The sequence below is a fragment of the Callionymus lyra genome, chromosome 1 (genome assembly GCF_982586985.1).
Source record: "Callionymus lyra chromosome 1, fCalLyr1.hap1.1, whole genome shotgun sequence".
NCBI lineage: Eukaryota > Metazoa > Chordata > Actinopteri > Syngnathiformes > Callionymidae > Callionymus > Callionymus lyra.
In genome coordinates this window covers 50,808,127-50,823,139 of record NC_141818.1, presented here as the reverse complement: position 1 = coordinate 50,823,139, position 15,013 = coordinate 50,808,127, and positions in this window count along the sequence as shown.

The following is a 15,013-nucleotide window of genomic DNA, read 5'->3' as shown; positions in this document are numbered from 1 at the left end:
AAACAATTTTCAACTATAATCAAACAATTTTCAACTATAATCAATCAATTTTCAACTATAATCAATCAATTTTCAACTATAATCAAACAATTTTCTACTATAATCAATCAATTTTCAACTATAATCAATCAATTTTCGACTATAATCAATCAATTTCAAATATAATCAAACAACTTTCAACTATATCAAACAATTTTCAACTATAATCAATCAATTTTCAACTATAATCAAACAATTTTCAACTATAATTAAACAATTTTCAACTATAATCAATCAATTTTCAACTATAATCAAACAATTTTCAACTATAATCAATCAATTTTCAACTATAATCAATCAATTTTCAACTATGATCAAACAATTTCAAATATAATCAAACAACTTTCAACAATAATCAAACAATTTTCAACTATGATCAAACAATTTTCAACTATAATCAAACAATTTTCAACTATAATGAAACAACTTTCAACTATAATCAAACAATTTTCAACTATGATCAAACAATTTCAAATATAATCAAACAATTTTCAACTATAATCAAACAATTTTCAACTATAATCAATCAATTTTCAACTATAATCAATCAATTTTCAACTATAATCAAACAATTTTCAACTATAATCCAACAATTTTCAACTATAATCAAACAATTTTCAACTATAATCAAACAATTTTCAACTATAATCAATCAATTTTCAACTATAATCAAACAATTTTCAACTATAATCAATCAATTTTCAACTATAATCAAACAATTTTCAACTATAATCAAACAATTTTCAACTATAATCAATCAATTTTCAACTATAATCAATCAATTTTCAACTATAATCAAACAATTTTCAACTATAATCAAACAGTTTTCAACTATAATCAAACAGTTTTCAACTATAAACAAACAATTTTCAACTATAATCAAAAATAATTCATTGGACCAGAATCATCATTTATCTTTCTTCTTCTTCTCTAAGTCACATCTGGTGATTTCACTAACGATCCATCAAGTTGTCATGACTCGAGCTCTTTAGTTCAGTTGACGTGAGCTCAGGACAGAAAAATTCTTAAATGATACTTTGTTCCCTGAATGACTTCATGAGTCGTTTCAATCATGAATGACTCACGACCTCTGAGAACATTGTCTTCTCTGTAAATGAAGGTCAAGTGTTCCATCCATTTATCTAGTTCATGAACTAAATTAAACTAATACAACATGAGCGTTTGATCAATATGCTAATGCTAGCCAGTGACAGCACCACTTATGATCCATCGTTTTTCAAAAAGTACTTTTCGAACTCTAATTTAATTTCTTCTCTGAAAATAATTAAAATTAACAAATATAAAATTTTAGCTCCATAGCTAAGTTAGCAAGTGCTAATGTTTGTGTGATTCATTCTCATCTTGGTCTTTGTAGTTTTTTGTTTCTTATCAATCGTACACTTGAAAAACTCACATACATTCTTATAACGTAACACTACAATATATATCATATTTTCAACTTTACTCAAACAAGAACTTTGGATTTTTTTTAACCTCATTTGATCTCAAATTAACAAATCAGTCAAAATTTCTGTCGGTGGATCTGAAATAAGTTTGGAATGAAGTGGAAAAATCATGAAGGACCAGAACGTTCTTTTCTTGGACAAACGACTTAAAGTTGAGCAACTCCAGGTCACAGATTCATGAAGTCACGCATTGATTGTATTTGTTATTTCCATTCGTTACTTATAATCCAACTGTTTTCAACTATAATCAAACAATTTCACCGGGAATCCGGTCAGACACGATGTCTCTAGGAGGACCGTGGGTAAAGATTCGTGGTCAGGTCATGCCATCCATGGATATGTTGGACCAGGGTCCAGATGGAACTAGCAAAGGGTTGATGTTTCCCTGGTGGTTGCTTTCTGGAGGACCTGCTGGCAGCTCAGACATACTACACCTTTGAGCAAGTTAGACCACCACAACGAAAGCTCTCCGTGGACCCCCTGGATGCCCACGGTTCTTAGAACCTGAGACGGTGAATCGAAATATGCTGAAGAACAAGGGCCAACGGGATTGACAGGGATGGAGTCACTGGGTCTTATCAGATACTCCAGATTGCCATGATCAGTTCACGCCACAGAGTGAGCTCGGAGAACCTTCAGCCTAACCTCCTTCAATGCGGATCACAAGATTCAACAAGAATTAACAAGGACGGTGAAGGTCCACAGTCTAACCTTTGAGATGGTCCACCTCTGCTGTGAACTGGAGCTGGTTCCTTTGAAGGCACTCAAAAGAGCTAGAGGTAGAAATATTTAACCAGTGACATGAAGAACCATCTTTCTTACCCCCAAAGAAAAACCAGAGACTCTTCCCTCTGTAGACCCGAGAACATAAGACCTGCATGGGATCTTCCCTTTGAGTGAGGAGACCGCGGAGGTTCTAGATGTGTCGACTGGGAAGTTCTTCTCACCTGGTTGTGTCTTGAAAGCAGACGACGCAGTCAGTTCTCGATATGGATCACGGTCACGATGAGAGAGAGTTGAGAGGTCGAGGGTCATGAGTTCGAGTAACGATACTGACTAGACATTATGAAAGTGTCGAACACACAACAGATAAACTGTGACGTCGAAACAGAAACACAAACAGGGATCAGTGCCGTGTCTGAAATCACGCACTTCTCTAAGTGCACTGCTTTATAGTATACACATTCTTACAGTGTACTTACTTGCTCAAATTTGGCAAGTGTAGTACTGTCTCAAATCACTCTTCAACTTCTTCTTCTACTACTTTTAAACTCTGATTGTAACCAGTCGTTGAAACACTATCACTGACACTTGACAACACTTTTCTTCGATCGAAACAAGTTATTAAGTTGTGTTTCATTGTGTTATTACTGTTGTTGTGTTGTTTTGTGGTGAAATGAGTGATTTCTTCAAGACATTTACTTCGGTATCTGCTCCAAAAACGTGTCATCAGTGACGTAGCTTCAGTTTAGCTTCAGTTTAGCTTCAGTTTAGATTCAGTTTGGCTTCAGTTTAGCTTCAGTTTAGCTTCAGTTTAGCTTCAGTTTGGCTTCAGTTTAGCTTCAGTTTGGCTTCAGTTTAGCTTCAGTTTAGCTTCAGTTTAGATTCAGTTTCGCTTCAGTTTAGCTTCAGTTTAGATTCAGTTTGGCTTCAGTTTAGCTTCAGTTTAGCTTCAGTTTAGCTTCAGTTTAGATTCAGTTTGGCTTCAGTTTAGCTTCAGTTTAGTTTCAGTTTAGCTTCAGTTTAGATTCAGTTTAGCTTCAGTTTAGCTTCAGTTTAGATTCAGTTTAGCTTCAGTTTAGTTTCAGTTTAGCTTCAGTTTAGCATCAGTTTAGATTCAGTTTAGCTTCAGCTTAGCTTCAGTTTAGCTTCAGTTCAGCTTCAGTTTAGCGACATTTACGTCACTAAGGTGGAGGACGTTGAGGCTGGAAAGTGTCCATCGATCCACACTCAAGTTTCTGGACTTTTGAGTGTGCTTAGTGCACTACATTTCCGCACACTACACGTGTACTAACAACAAATGTTCTTCACAATAAAAGCAGGAAGTGAGACGAGAGGGTTTAATTGATGACATCACAGAAACTTCAATAAGAAAGATGAAGAAAATCTGCTTTTAAAGATGTAATTTGTTGTTTTAATTTAATTCTTGTTTTATAAAATGGATTTGGTTCTATATTATTCAATAAAAAAATGGCTTCAAAGAAAAAAAAACCATCAAAACTCACTTGAAAAACAAACTTTTGATCAAAACAACTTTACGACTAAATAACAAAGGGATAAACATTCATAGTTTTGACTTAGCACTGCTTTATAGTACACTTTCTTACAGTGTAGATAGATAGATAGATACTTTATTCATCTCCTTAGAGAAATTCACGTGTACTTACTTGCTCAAATTTGGCAAGTGTAGTACTGTCTCAAATCACTCTTCAACTTCTTCTTCTACTACTTTTTAACTCTGATTGTAACCAGTCGTTGAAACACTATCACTGACACTTGACAACACTTTTCTTCGATCGAAACAAGTTATTAAGTTGTGTTTCATTGTGTTATCACTGTTGTTGTGTTGTTTTGTGGTGAAATGAGTGTTTTCTTCAAGACATTTACTTCGGTATCTGCTCCAAAAACGTGTCGTCAGTGACGTAGCTTCAGTTTAGCTTCAGTTTAGCTTCAGTTTAGCATCAGTTTAGCTTCAGTTTAGATTCAGTTTAGCTTCAGTTTAGCTTCAGTTTAGCTTCAGTTCAGCTTCAGTTTAGCTTCAGTTTAGCATCAGTTTAGCTTCAGTTTAGTTTCAGTTTAGCTTCAGTTTAGCATCAGTTTAGCTTCAGTTTAGATTCAGTTTAGCTTCAGTTTAGCTTCAGTTCAGCTTCAGTTTAGCTTCAGTTTAGATTCAGTTTAGCTTCAGTTTAGTTTCAGTTTAGCTTCAGTTTAGCATCAGTTTAGCTTCAGTTTAGATTCAGTTTAGCTTCAGTTTAGCTTCAGTTTAGCTTCAGTTCAGCTTCAGTTTAGCGACATTTACGTCACTAAGGTGGAGGACGTTGAGGCTGGAAAGTGTCCATCGATCCACACTCAAGTTTCTGGACTTTTGAGTGTGCTTAGTGCACTACATTTCCGCACACTGCACGTGTACTAACAACAAATGTTCTTCACAATAAAAGCAGGAAGTGAGACGAGAGGGTTTAATTGATGACATCACAGAAACTTCAATAAGAAAGATGAAGAAAATCTGCTTTTAAAGATGTAATTTGTTGTTTTAATTTAATTCTTGTTTTATAAGAAGGATTTGTTTCTATATTATTCAATAAAAAAATGGCTTCAAAGAAAAAAAAGACATCAAAACTTCTCACTTGAAAAACAAACTTTTGATCAAAACAACTTTACGACTAAATAACAGAGGGGTAAACATTCATAGACTTATTCAAAGACTTTCACTGAGAATCTTCCTCCATCTTGACCCAGTTGCTGGTTCCATCCCGGCGTGGATTCCTGCCGGAGCGCGAGCGCCTGATGTTTACGTTCAGGTGGAGGTTGTCTTCAATCACACAGCAGTTGTTTGACAGCTTCGCTGCACAAGCCTGGCCTTTGTTTACCTTCACTAATTTCTCCCGGGTCTGTGCGCAACACCCGGACCTGCTCCGTCCAAGATGGTCTTCGGAGTTTTACTCCGTCGAAGAGAAATGATTTTGAAAAACTATATCCTACAGAAGAAAAACTTTCCGCCAGGTCTGAGTCATCTGTGTCATCAGGGAGAGACTCTGAGTAGATCAGAGTTTTTCAGTCAAATCCATAGAAATGTTGACGATGTTCACGAGAAACATTTGAACCCATTTTGATCTGAATTCATGAAGGTTTTGAATGAATGGACGTTCACTTGTATGGCCTCTAACTGCTGCTGCACACAAGCCTGTATTTGTTTTACAATGTATTTAAAAATCAACTATTATTCCAATATGAAGTCATTGTTTTAGGTTTGCTCGATAGAATCGCTTCGCAGCTACGCTAACACCCCTGGTGGTCAACTTGACTGAAGGAGTTGGTTCAATTCCCAGATTATGGTTTTTTTTTTGCCTTTATTTGTGTGAATGCTGGGAAGCAGTCACACTATTGAGATCCTGTTTTTCTCTTTATGTCTTATTATTATTATTATTCCTCTTCCGTCTTCTGACTAAACTGTGCCGCTACTCCTCCCACAGATTTTATCCGATTTAAACCAAAATTCAGGCTATGTTCTAGCTTTCTCTTATCTCTTCCACTCTTTCTTTTATTCCTCTTTTTCTACCCTTTTTCCCCTGTTCATTTCAATGGGGAAAATCTTCAACTCATGTTTCAACTCCTTCTACTTTGGCCTAATACTTTTACTACTAATTCCACTACTACATTTATTTTCTTACTACTTCTACTTTTACTACTAATTCCACTTCTACTTTTACTACTAAATCTACCCCTACTTTTACTACTAATTCCACTACTACTTCCAATTCTTCTTCTTGTACTACTATTCCACTCCTACTTTTATTTTTCTACTACTTCTACTCTTACTACTTATTCCACTTCTTATACTTTTACTACTAATTCTACTACTACTTTTACTACTAATTATACTACTACTTTTATGTTTCTACTACTTCTAATTTTACTACTACTTCCACTTCTTCTTTTACTACTAATTCCACTAGTACTTTTTTTTCTACTCCTACTTTTATTACTAATTCCACTACTACTCTTATTTTTCTACTACTTCTAATTTTACTACAAATTCATATTCTTCTAATTTTACTACTAATTCTACTATTTTTACTTTTCTAATATTTCCATTTTTACTACTAATTCCACTACTACTTCCAATTATTCTACTTGTACTAATTATTCCACTACTACTTTTATTTTTCTACTACTTCTACTTTTACTACTAATTCCACTCCTTCTACTTTTACTACTAATTCTACTACTACTTTTACTGCTAATTCTACTACTACTTTTATTTTTCTACTACTTCTAATTTTACTACGAATTCATATTCTTCTACTTTTACTACTAATTCCACTACTGCTTTTATTTTTACTAGATTCAATTATATTATGGGATGTTTAAAGAGTCAGCATTTATATGGTTCATTTAAATGTTTTTGGTTGTTTTTTTTTGTCATGACAAAGTAGCTCCTTGACGGAGGTATGCTCCGCCACAGCGCTTCTCAGCTCAATAACGGGATCAGATCTATGTGTCGACAGACGATGGTTGTTGATTCTTTCCCAGAATACGTTTGAATCAACACATGGAGAAGGACGTCGGAAATAGAAGCGAAGCTGATGTTTACGGTCAGACGGACGCTCAGGTGGTCACGAGTCGGTCGACTCTGGTGAGACTCGGAGACGAGAATAAAAAGAGAGATTCATCGCCTTGTGATTTTAGGACGTTTTGGACTCTCAAGGTCGCTGCTTGGGGTTTTCATCAGTTCCAGGTCGAGACTCCAGGAAAGACAATGTTGGATCCAGCAGATGTTTACACGAGGTCGAGGCCCGACTGGCTCGTGACTTGTCATTTTTGGAAGCGAGCTCAGCCTCCAACATTAACAGGAAACCTGCTCCAGCAGAATGTATACACAGCCTCCACAAATAAGCAGGACCAGCGTCGGAAGGAAAGTCAGGAAACTAAAATAGAGACGAGGTTTTCAACTGCAGTCTTTCTTCTTATCAACGTTTTGGTCTCCAAACCTCTTCAACTCTCTTTCAAGACCTGTTCCACCATCTCTGCACTCTCTTCTTCGCCTCACACTCACATGCGGCTCCTTGACTCTTTACTTCGAGTTAATTGTCGTTTATACTATTGTAACTTATGTATCTTGACATTTGAATGTATATATTTTAACTGTGTATTGTTTTTGTTTGTTAAAGCGCTTTGTGACGCCAGTATAAAAAGATATTTACAGATAATTATAACTTACTTAGAATTCATTACTAGTTTGGGGCTTTTATTGTTGCCAAATCTTTAGAAATGTGTGGAATTGTTTACAAACATATTTGTGTATTTGTACACTGAACCTTCAACACGTGGATTTCTAAATGTTTGTGCTACTTGTTCTAAATGACACATTTAAGAATCAGGTTTTACGCATTTGTTGATCATGGTAAAGATAAACAAATATATTGTAAATCTCTATTTCTAAAGGTGAATATAAAGTAATAATGTAACTAATAGAAGGGATGAAGTTATTTTATGTTTGTTTGTGTTGTTTTCTTTTGATCTATGCTCTTCATATTTTTGCACTTTCTTATTTTTGGGACTTTGTTCTTTGTATTTTGTTCTTTGTTACCTTTTTGAGCTTTGTTCTTTTTATTTGAACTTTGTTATCTGTTTGCACGTTTTTCTTTTTATTTCAACTATGTTATCTGTTTTTGCTTTTATGAAAACCTCGAACATATTGATGTGATTAAAAAAATTAATTTGATTTTTCATTATTTTATTGTATTGTATTTTATTCAACTTTTCTTCTTTTTAAAATACAAATACATTAAAAACAGTTAAATAATTAGATTATCGTATTTTCTTCTTTCTTTAAAGCTTATAATTAATAGAGCAACTTTTTGTATATATATATTGTCTTAAATACAATACAAAAATTTTTTTTATATATTTTTAATTTATATTCGCCTTGACTCCATGATTCTGAAGTCGATCACATGACCAACAAGAGTCGCGGACACGAGTCGATACAAATCAGAATATATTCAATCTCCACATGTTTTCCACTGAGGGAGGAAACCAGAGCTTTAAGGAATAAAAGAGAAGGTTCTTTGTTCGGAGCTTCATGGATGGTTCAGAACCATTAACCTGGTGTTTAGTAACCCTTGAGCAACAAGTCGAGGCTCATTTCTCCGGATGATTGTTTATGAGTTCGATTCCGGGAAAAGAAAACTGGAGCTGGAGACGCTCGTCTTCACGACATGAACATTAGGATCAATGATGTCCACGAACATCACCTTCGCTGGAGGTCGTTTGATCGTCTGGAGAGAAACAGTGAAGGACGACGTTCTCCACGCAGAAGTTTACAGATGGAAGTTTTGTTTAGGAGTTTGGAGGAAGATTTGTTTCTCTATTATCCAATCAAAAATGCATTCAATAACAAAGAGTTGCTTCAATAAAAAAAAGTTGCTTTAATGAAAATAAGTTTCTTTAATAAACTCGGCATAAAAGTAGCTTTAATAAAAAAAAGTCACTTCAAAAAATAAAAGTAGCTTTAATAAAAAAAAAAGTCACTTCAAAAAATAAAAGTAGCTTTAATACAAAAAAAGTCACTTCAAAAAATAAAAGTAGCTTTAATACAAAAAAAAGTCACTTCAAAATATAAAAGTAGCTTTAATAAAAAAAAGTCACTTCAAAAAATAAAAGTAGCTTTAATAAAACAAAAAGTCACTTCAAAAAATAAAAGTAGCTTTAATAAAAAAAAAGTCACTTCAAAAAATAAAAGTAGCTTTAATAAAAAAAAAGTCACTTCAAAAAATAAAAGTAGCTTTAATACAAAAAAAAGTCACTTCAAAATATAAAAGTAGCTTTAATAAAAAAAAAGTCACTTCAAAAAATAAAAGTAGCTTTAATAAAAAAAAAGTCACTTCAAAAAATAAAAGTAGCTTTAATAAAAAAAAAGTCACTTCAAAATATAAAAGTAGCTTTAATAAAAAAAAAAGTCACTTCAAAATATAAAAGTAGCTTTAATAAAACAAAAAGTCACTTCAAAAATTAAAAGTAGCTTTAATAAAACAAAAAGTCACTTCAAAATATAAAAGTAGCTTTAATAAAAAAAAAAGTCACTACAAAAAATAAAAGTAGCTTTAATAAAAAAAAAGTCACTTCAAAATATAAAAGTAGCTTTAATAAAAAAAAAAGTCACTTCAAAATATAAAAGTAGCTTTAATAAAAAAAAGTCACTTCAAAAAATAAAAGTAGCTTTAATAAAACAAAAAGTCACTTCAAAAAATAAAAGTAGCTTTAATAAAAAAAAAGGTCACTTCAAAAAATAAAAGTAGCTTTAATAAAAAAAAAGTCACTTCAAAAAATAAAAGTAGCTTTAATAAAAAAAAAAGTCACTTCAAAATATAAAAGTAGCTTTAATAAAAAAAAAAGGTCACTTCAAAAAATAAAAGTAGCTTTAATAAAAAAAAAGTCACTTCAAAAAATAAAAGTAGCTTTAATAAAAACAAAAAGTCACATCAAAAAATAAAAGTAGCTTTAATAAAAAAAAAGTCACTTCAAAAAATAAAAGTAGCTTTAATAAAAAAAAAGTCACTTCAAAATATAAAAGTAGCTTTAATAAAAAAAAAAAACTTCAATAAAAAATTGTTACTTTAATCAGAAAAAAAGTTGCTTCAGTAAAATAAATTTAGTTGAATAAAAAAAAAAACTTGCTTAACATTTTTGAAAGAAACTTTTCTTTTAATTGAATAGCAAAAAATAAATGATACTTCGTACGGGAGGATCTGATGTAAAAGTTTACGATGAACTAAGTGCTTCAAACCCTGAAGTGCATCATGGGACTTTTAAGATTAATTTTTGATTTCCTGAAAAATCTTCAAGATAAACATGTCAGTAATAAATGTTGAACAATGAATATAATCTTATTTACTTATATGTATGAATACCACCGGGGACCTCCCATGATGCATTGCTCCATAATACTGTGTTTTGAATGAATCGTCAACGACAGCCTGAGATGTTTGTTGCTCCTGTTGTGTTGCTGCAGAGAAAATCACACGTTTTACTGTATTTAAGACAAAAATATATATTTTTTAATCCACTTTTAAATCACACAAAACTATCAACTCAAAATGTTATTTTAGAATTTAAATAAATTAACAGGTTCAAAGTGGTTCAAGGGTAAGATCTCCTCACAGCGAGAAGGTTGTCGGTTCACTTCCTGTGTGTAGTTAGTATGTTCTCCCCGTGTTGTGTGGGTTTACTCCGGACACTCCGGTTTCCTCCCACAGTCCAAAAACATACAGAGGTCGATTGAGAACTGTGTCTGTAGGCGTGAGTGTGTGTGTGAATGTTGTGAGTCTTTGTGTGTCCTAAGACAGGAGGGTTATGAAGTCTGTATGTATCAGGGTCAAAGGTCAACATACACAAATGTTTGACTAGAAAAATCTGATCTTTTGCTAAAAAGATTTGGTTAAAAAAACCATGAAACTCATGAGAAGAAGCTTCTTCTCCTTCATCTGGTCCAACAAGAGTTCACTCGTGACTTAAAAGACACACAACACATCCTCACCTGAGACTCACAACATGCCGGGGATACCTTCCGGAACCGTCCATCGGAGACTCGACACTTTCAAACGCTCCGACTCCCCCGTGACTCGGCCCGACCTTTGACCCGAGGCGAAGGGCGAGTCGTGTGTTTTGCCGCGGGTTCGTTCTCCGCGCGTGAGGTCATTTCCTGCCCGGGTCGGGGGGGGGGGGGGGCCACGTTGGGTCGACCTTGACCCCGGGGGGGGGGGGGGGGCCACGCTGGGGGCCTCGAGTTCAGGACAAGAGTTTAGAAAATGTTTCGTTTCTTCATCATCGTCATGACGACCGTAGATTGTAGCTTCCTGGACCTCCAGAGATAAACAACGTCTTCATTCAATGTTTTCTTGAGCGACGTCTTCTGTTCGATAGTTTCAGCGACAAATTCTGTTTTGACAAACGTCAGTGTCAGACTTTCTGTGTACAGAGGGGGGAGGAGGGGGGAGGAGGGGGGAGGAGGGGGAGGAGGGGGGAGGAGGGGGGAGGAGGGGGAGGAGGGGGGAGGAGGGGGGAGGAGGGGGAGGAAAGGGAGGGGGGGGTGTAATAGAGAAATGTGCTCGGAGCTGCATTTGTAAACAAGACAAACATAATCAGCATCTCCAGAACCACATCTGGCTCTGCTCGGGTCCAGACTGATTGAGGGGCCCGCCAGGATCCTTTGTTTCCAAGAGTGGCGTCTGTCACAGGAGAAAATGTTCGCGTCCCGACGTGAGCTCAGTAAACAAACACCAGGGAAGGTCATGAGTTCATGTCAACGACTTCAGAGGGTTTTGTGTTTATTAAAAGCTCCGGTCGTGAAGAGAGAAGAACGATTGTTTGAAACCAGAGAAACGTTGTTGACGATGATAAAGGAAGAGAAGAATGAACGATAAACTACAGTGGCTGACGAGTTTTACGAGAATTACTATTGAAACACATTTAGAAACTATTGAAACACATTTACAAACTATTGAAACACATTTACAAACTGTTTAAACACATTTAGAAACTATTGAAACACATTTAGAAACTATTGAAACACATTTACAAACTATTGAAGCACATTTAGAAACTATTGAAGCACATTTACAAACTATTGAAACACATTTACTAACTATTTAAACACATTTAGAAACTATTGAAACACATTTACAAACTGTTTAAACACATTTACAAACTATTGAAACACATTTAGAAACTATTGAAGCACATTTACAAACTATTGAAACACATTTACTAACTATTTAAACACATTTAGAAACTATTGAGACACATTTACAAACTGTTTAAACACATTTACAAACTATTGAAGCACATTTACAAACTATTGAAACACATTTAGAAACTATTGAAACACATTTACAAACTATTGAAACACATTTAGAAACTATTGAAACACATTTACAAACTATTGAAGCAAATTTAGAAACTATTGAAACACATTTAGAAACTATTGAAACACATTTACAAACTATTGAAACACATTTACAAACTATTGAAACACATTTAGAAACTATTGAAACACATTTACAAACTGTTTAAACACATTTACAAACTATTGAAGCACATTTACAAACTATTGAAACACATTTACAAACTATTGAAGCACATTTAGAAACTATTGAAACACATTTACAAACTATTGAAACACATTTACAAACTGTTTAAACACATTTACAAACTATTGAAGCACATTTAGAAACTATTGAAACACATTTACAAACTATTGAAACACATTTAGAAACTATTGAAACACATTTACAAACTGTTTAAACACATTTACAAACTATTGAAGCACATTTAGAAACTATTGAAACACATTTACAAACTATTGAAGCACATTTAGAAACTATTGAAACACATTTACAAACTGTTGAAACACATTTACAAACTGTTTAAACACATTTACAAACTATTGAAGCACATTTAGAAACTATTGAAACACATTTACAAACTATTGAAACACATTTACAAACTATTGAAGCACATTTAGAAACTATTGAAACACATTTACAAACTATTGAAGCACATTTAGAAACTATTGAAGCACATTTACAAACTATTGAAACACATTTACTAACTATTTAAACACATTTAGAAACTATTGAAACACATTTACAAACTGTTTAAACACATTTACAAACTATTGAAACACATTTAGAAACTATTGAAGCACATTTACAAACTATTGAAACACATTTACTAACTATTTAAACACATTTAGAAACTATTGAAACACATTTACAAACTGTTTAAACACATTTACAAACTATTTAAACACATTTAGAAACTATTGAAACACATTTACAATCTGTTTAAACACATTTACAAACTATTGAAGCACATTTACTAACTATTGAAACACATTTACAAACTATTGAAACACATTTACAAACTATTGAAACACAGTTTATAAATGTGTTTCAATAAGTTGTAAATGTCCTCCACAGCGGTGTGTTGACGGTTTGAAGGACTTTTCTTCAGGACAAAAAGTTTTACAGTCGAGGATCTAATTCCCGCCAAACGACTCCATCATTATCGTTGAACTCAACACCGTAAACATTCCTGCGTGAAAATGTTACGAGTGTCGACTGAACCACAGTCACACAAGTGTTCATTTACTCTTTTATTGTGCGTATGAAAATACACCTGAAGGTCCAGAAACTTTCTTCAATGTTGGAAAAAAGATGTTTGATTTTTGATCAAATTAAATTTTTACTTTTTTATATATATTTACGGGTGTTTATAGAATAATAAATGTTTGTGTTGCAATTAAACTTCCGGTGGCATCAGTTGTTACGTTCTATAGGGAGAATCAAATCCTGAGTGATTCTGGCAACAACTGAGGATGAGAGGATACAGTGATGACTGAGGAAGAGAGGATACATTGATGACTGAGGAGGAGAGGATACAGTGATGACTGAGGACAAGAGGATACATTGATGACTGAGGACAAGAGGATACACTGATGACCGGGGACGAGAAGATACAGTGATGACTGAGGACGAGTGGATACAGTGATGACTGAGGACGAGAGGATACAGTGATAACTGAGGACGAGAGGATGCAGTAATGACTGAGGACGAGAGGATACAGTGATGACTGAGGACGAGAGTATACAGTGGTGACTGAGGACGAGAGGATACAGTGATGACTGAGAACGAAATGATACAGTGATGACTGAGGACGAGAGGATACAGTGATGACTAAAAAAAGTCTCAAAGATCTAAAAATAGAACACAAATCACAGTCTGGTTATGCTAAACTTTGAACGTTGTGATGTGAAAACCTGAGCTGCTCGGAGGAGGTCTGCGCTCTCTGAGTGATTTTTGCACAAATAGTTTGAAAACACAAAAGTGACTGAAGGTCAAACACAAATTTAAGAAGGACGTGTGTAACATTTCTTGTGTTATCACATATAATCGTTGACCACACACGTCTACACAGTGTGTACTTGTTGATAAGATAAGATGTTTCTCCTTCAGCGGGTGAATGTGTTGCAGCAACAAGAAGAAACTGAAAGAGTAAAAGTTTTACATACATATTTGATTAAACAGTGCAGTTGACATAAACACAATAAAACAACAACAAACAAAAACATCATTTGTGAGAGAAGTTCTTTTCTTTTGTTCACTCGTTCACATCTCGATGGCGTCATGTCCTCTTTTCTTTCTCCTCTTCCGCTCAGAGGTCTTCAGACCACACACACAGTTCTTCACCTCCTTCCTTGTTTTCTCTTCTTCTTCTTCTCCTCCTCGTCTGGTTCCTTCACGTTGTTCTCCTCTCATTGTGTTTGTAGAGGTCATGAGGTCACTGTTGCAAGACTTTGCCTCTTCTCTCCCTCCTCTCTTCCTCCACTCTTCCTCCTTTCTCCCTCCTCTCTTCCTCCTCTCTTCCTCCTTTCCTCCTCTTCTCATCCTCCTCTCTTCCTACTTTCTTATCCAATCACCCATTATCCATCCATCTATTTACCACCCATCTGTCCATGCTTTCATCCGTCCTTCAGTATAGATAGATAGGATGGATGGATGGATGGATGGATGGCTAGATGGCCCGATGGATAGATGGATGGATGGATGGATGGATGGATAGAAGGATGGATGGATGGATGGATGGATGGATGGATGGATGGATGGATGGATGGATGGATGGATGGATGGATGGATGGATGGATGGATGGATGGATGGATGGATGGATGGATGGATGGATGGATGGATGGATGGATGGATAAAACTTTATTGATTGAAATTGAGTT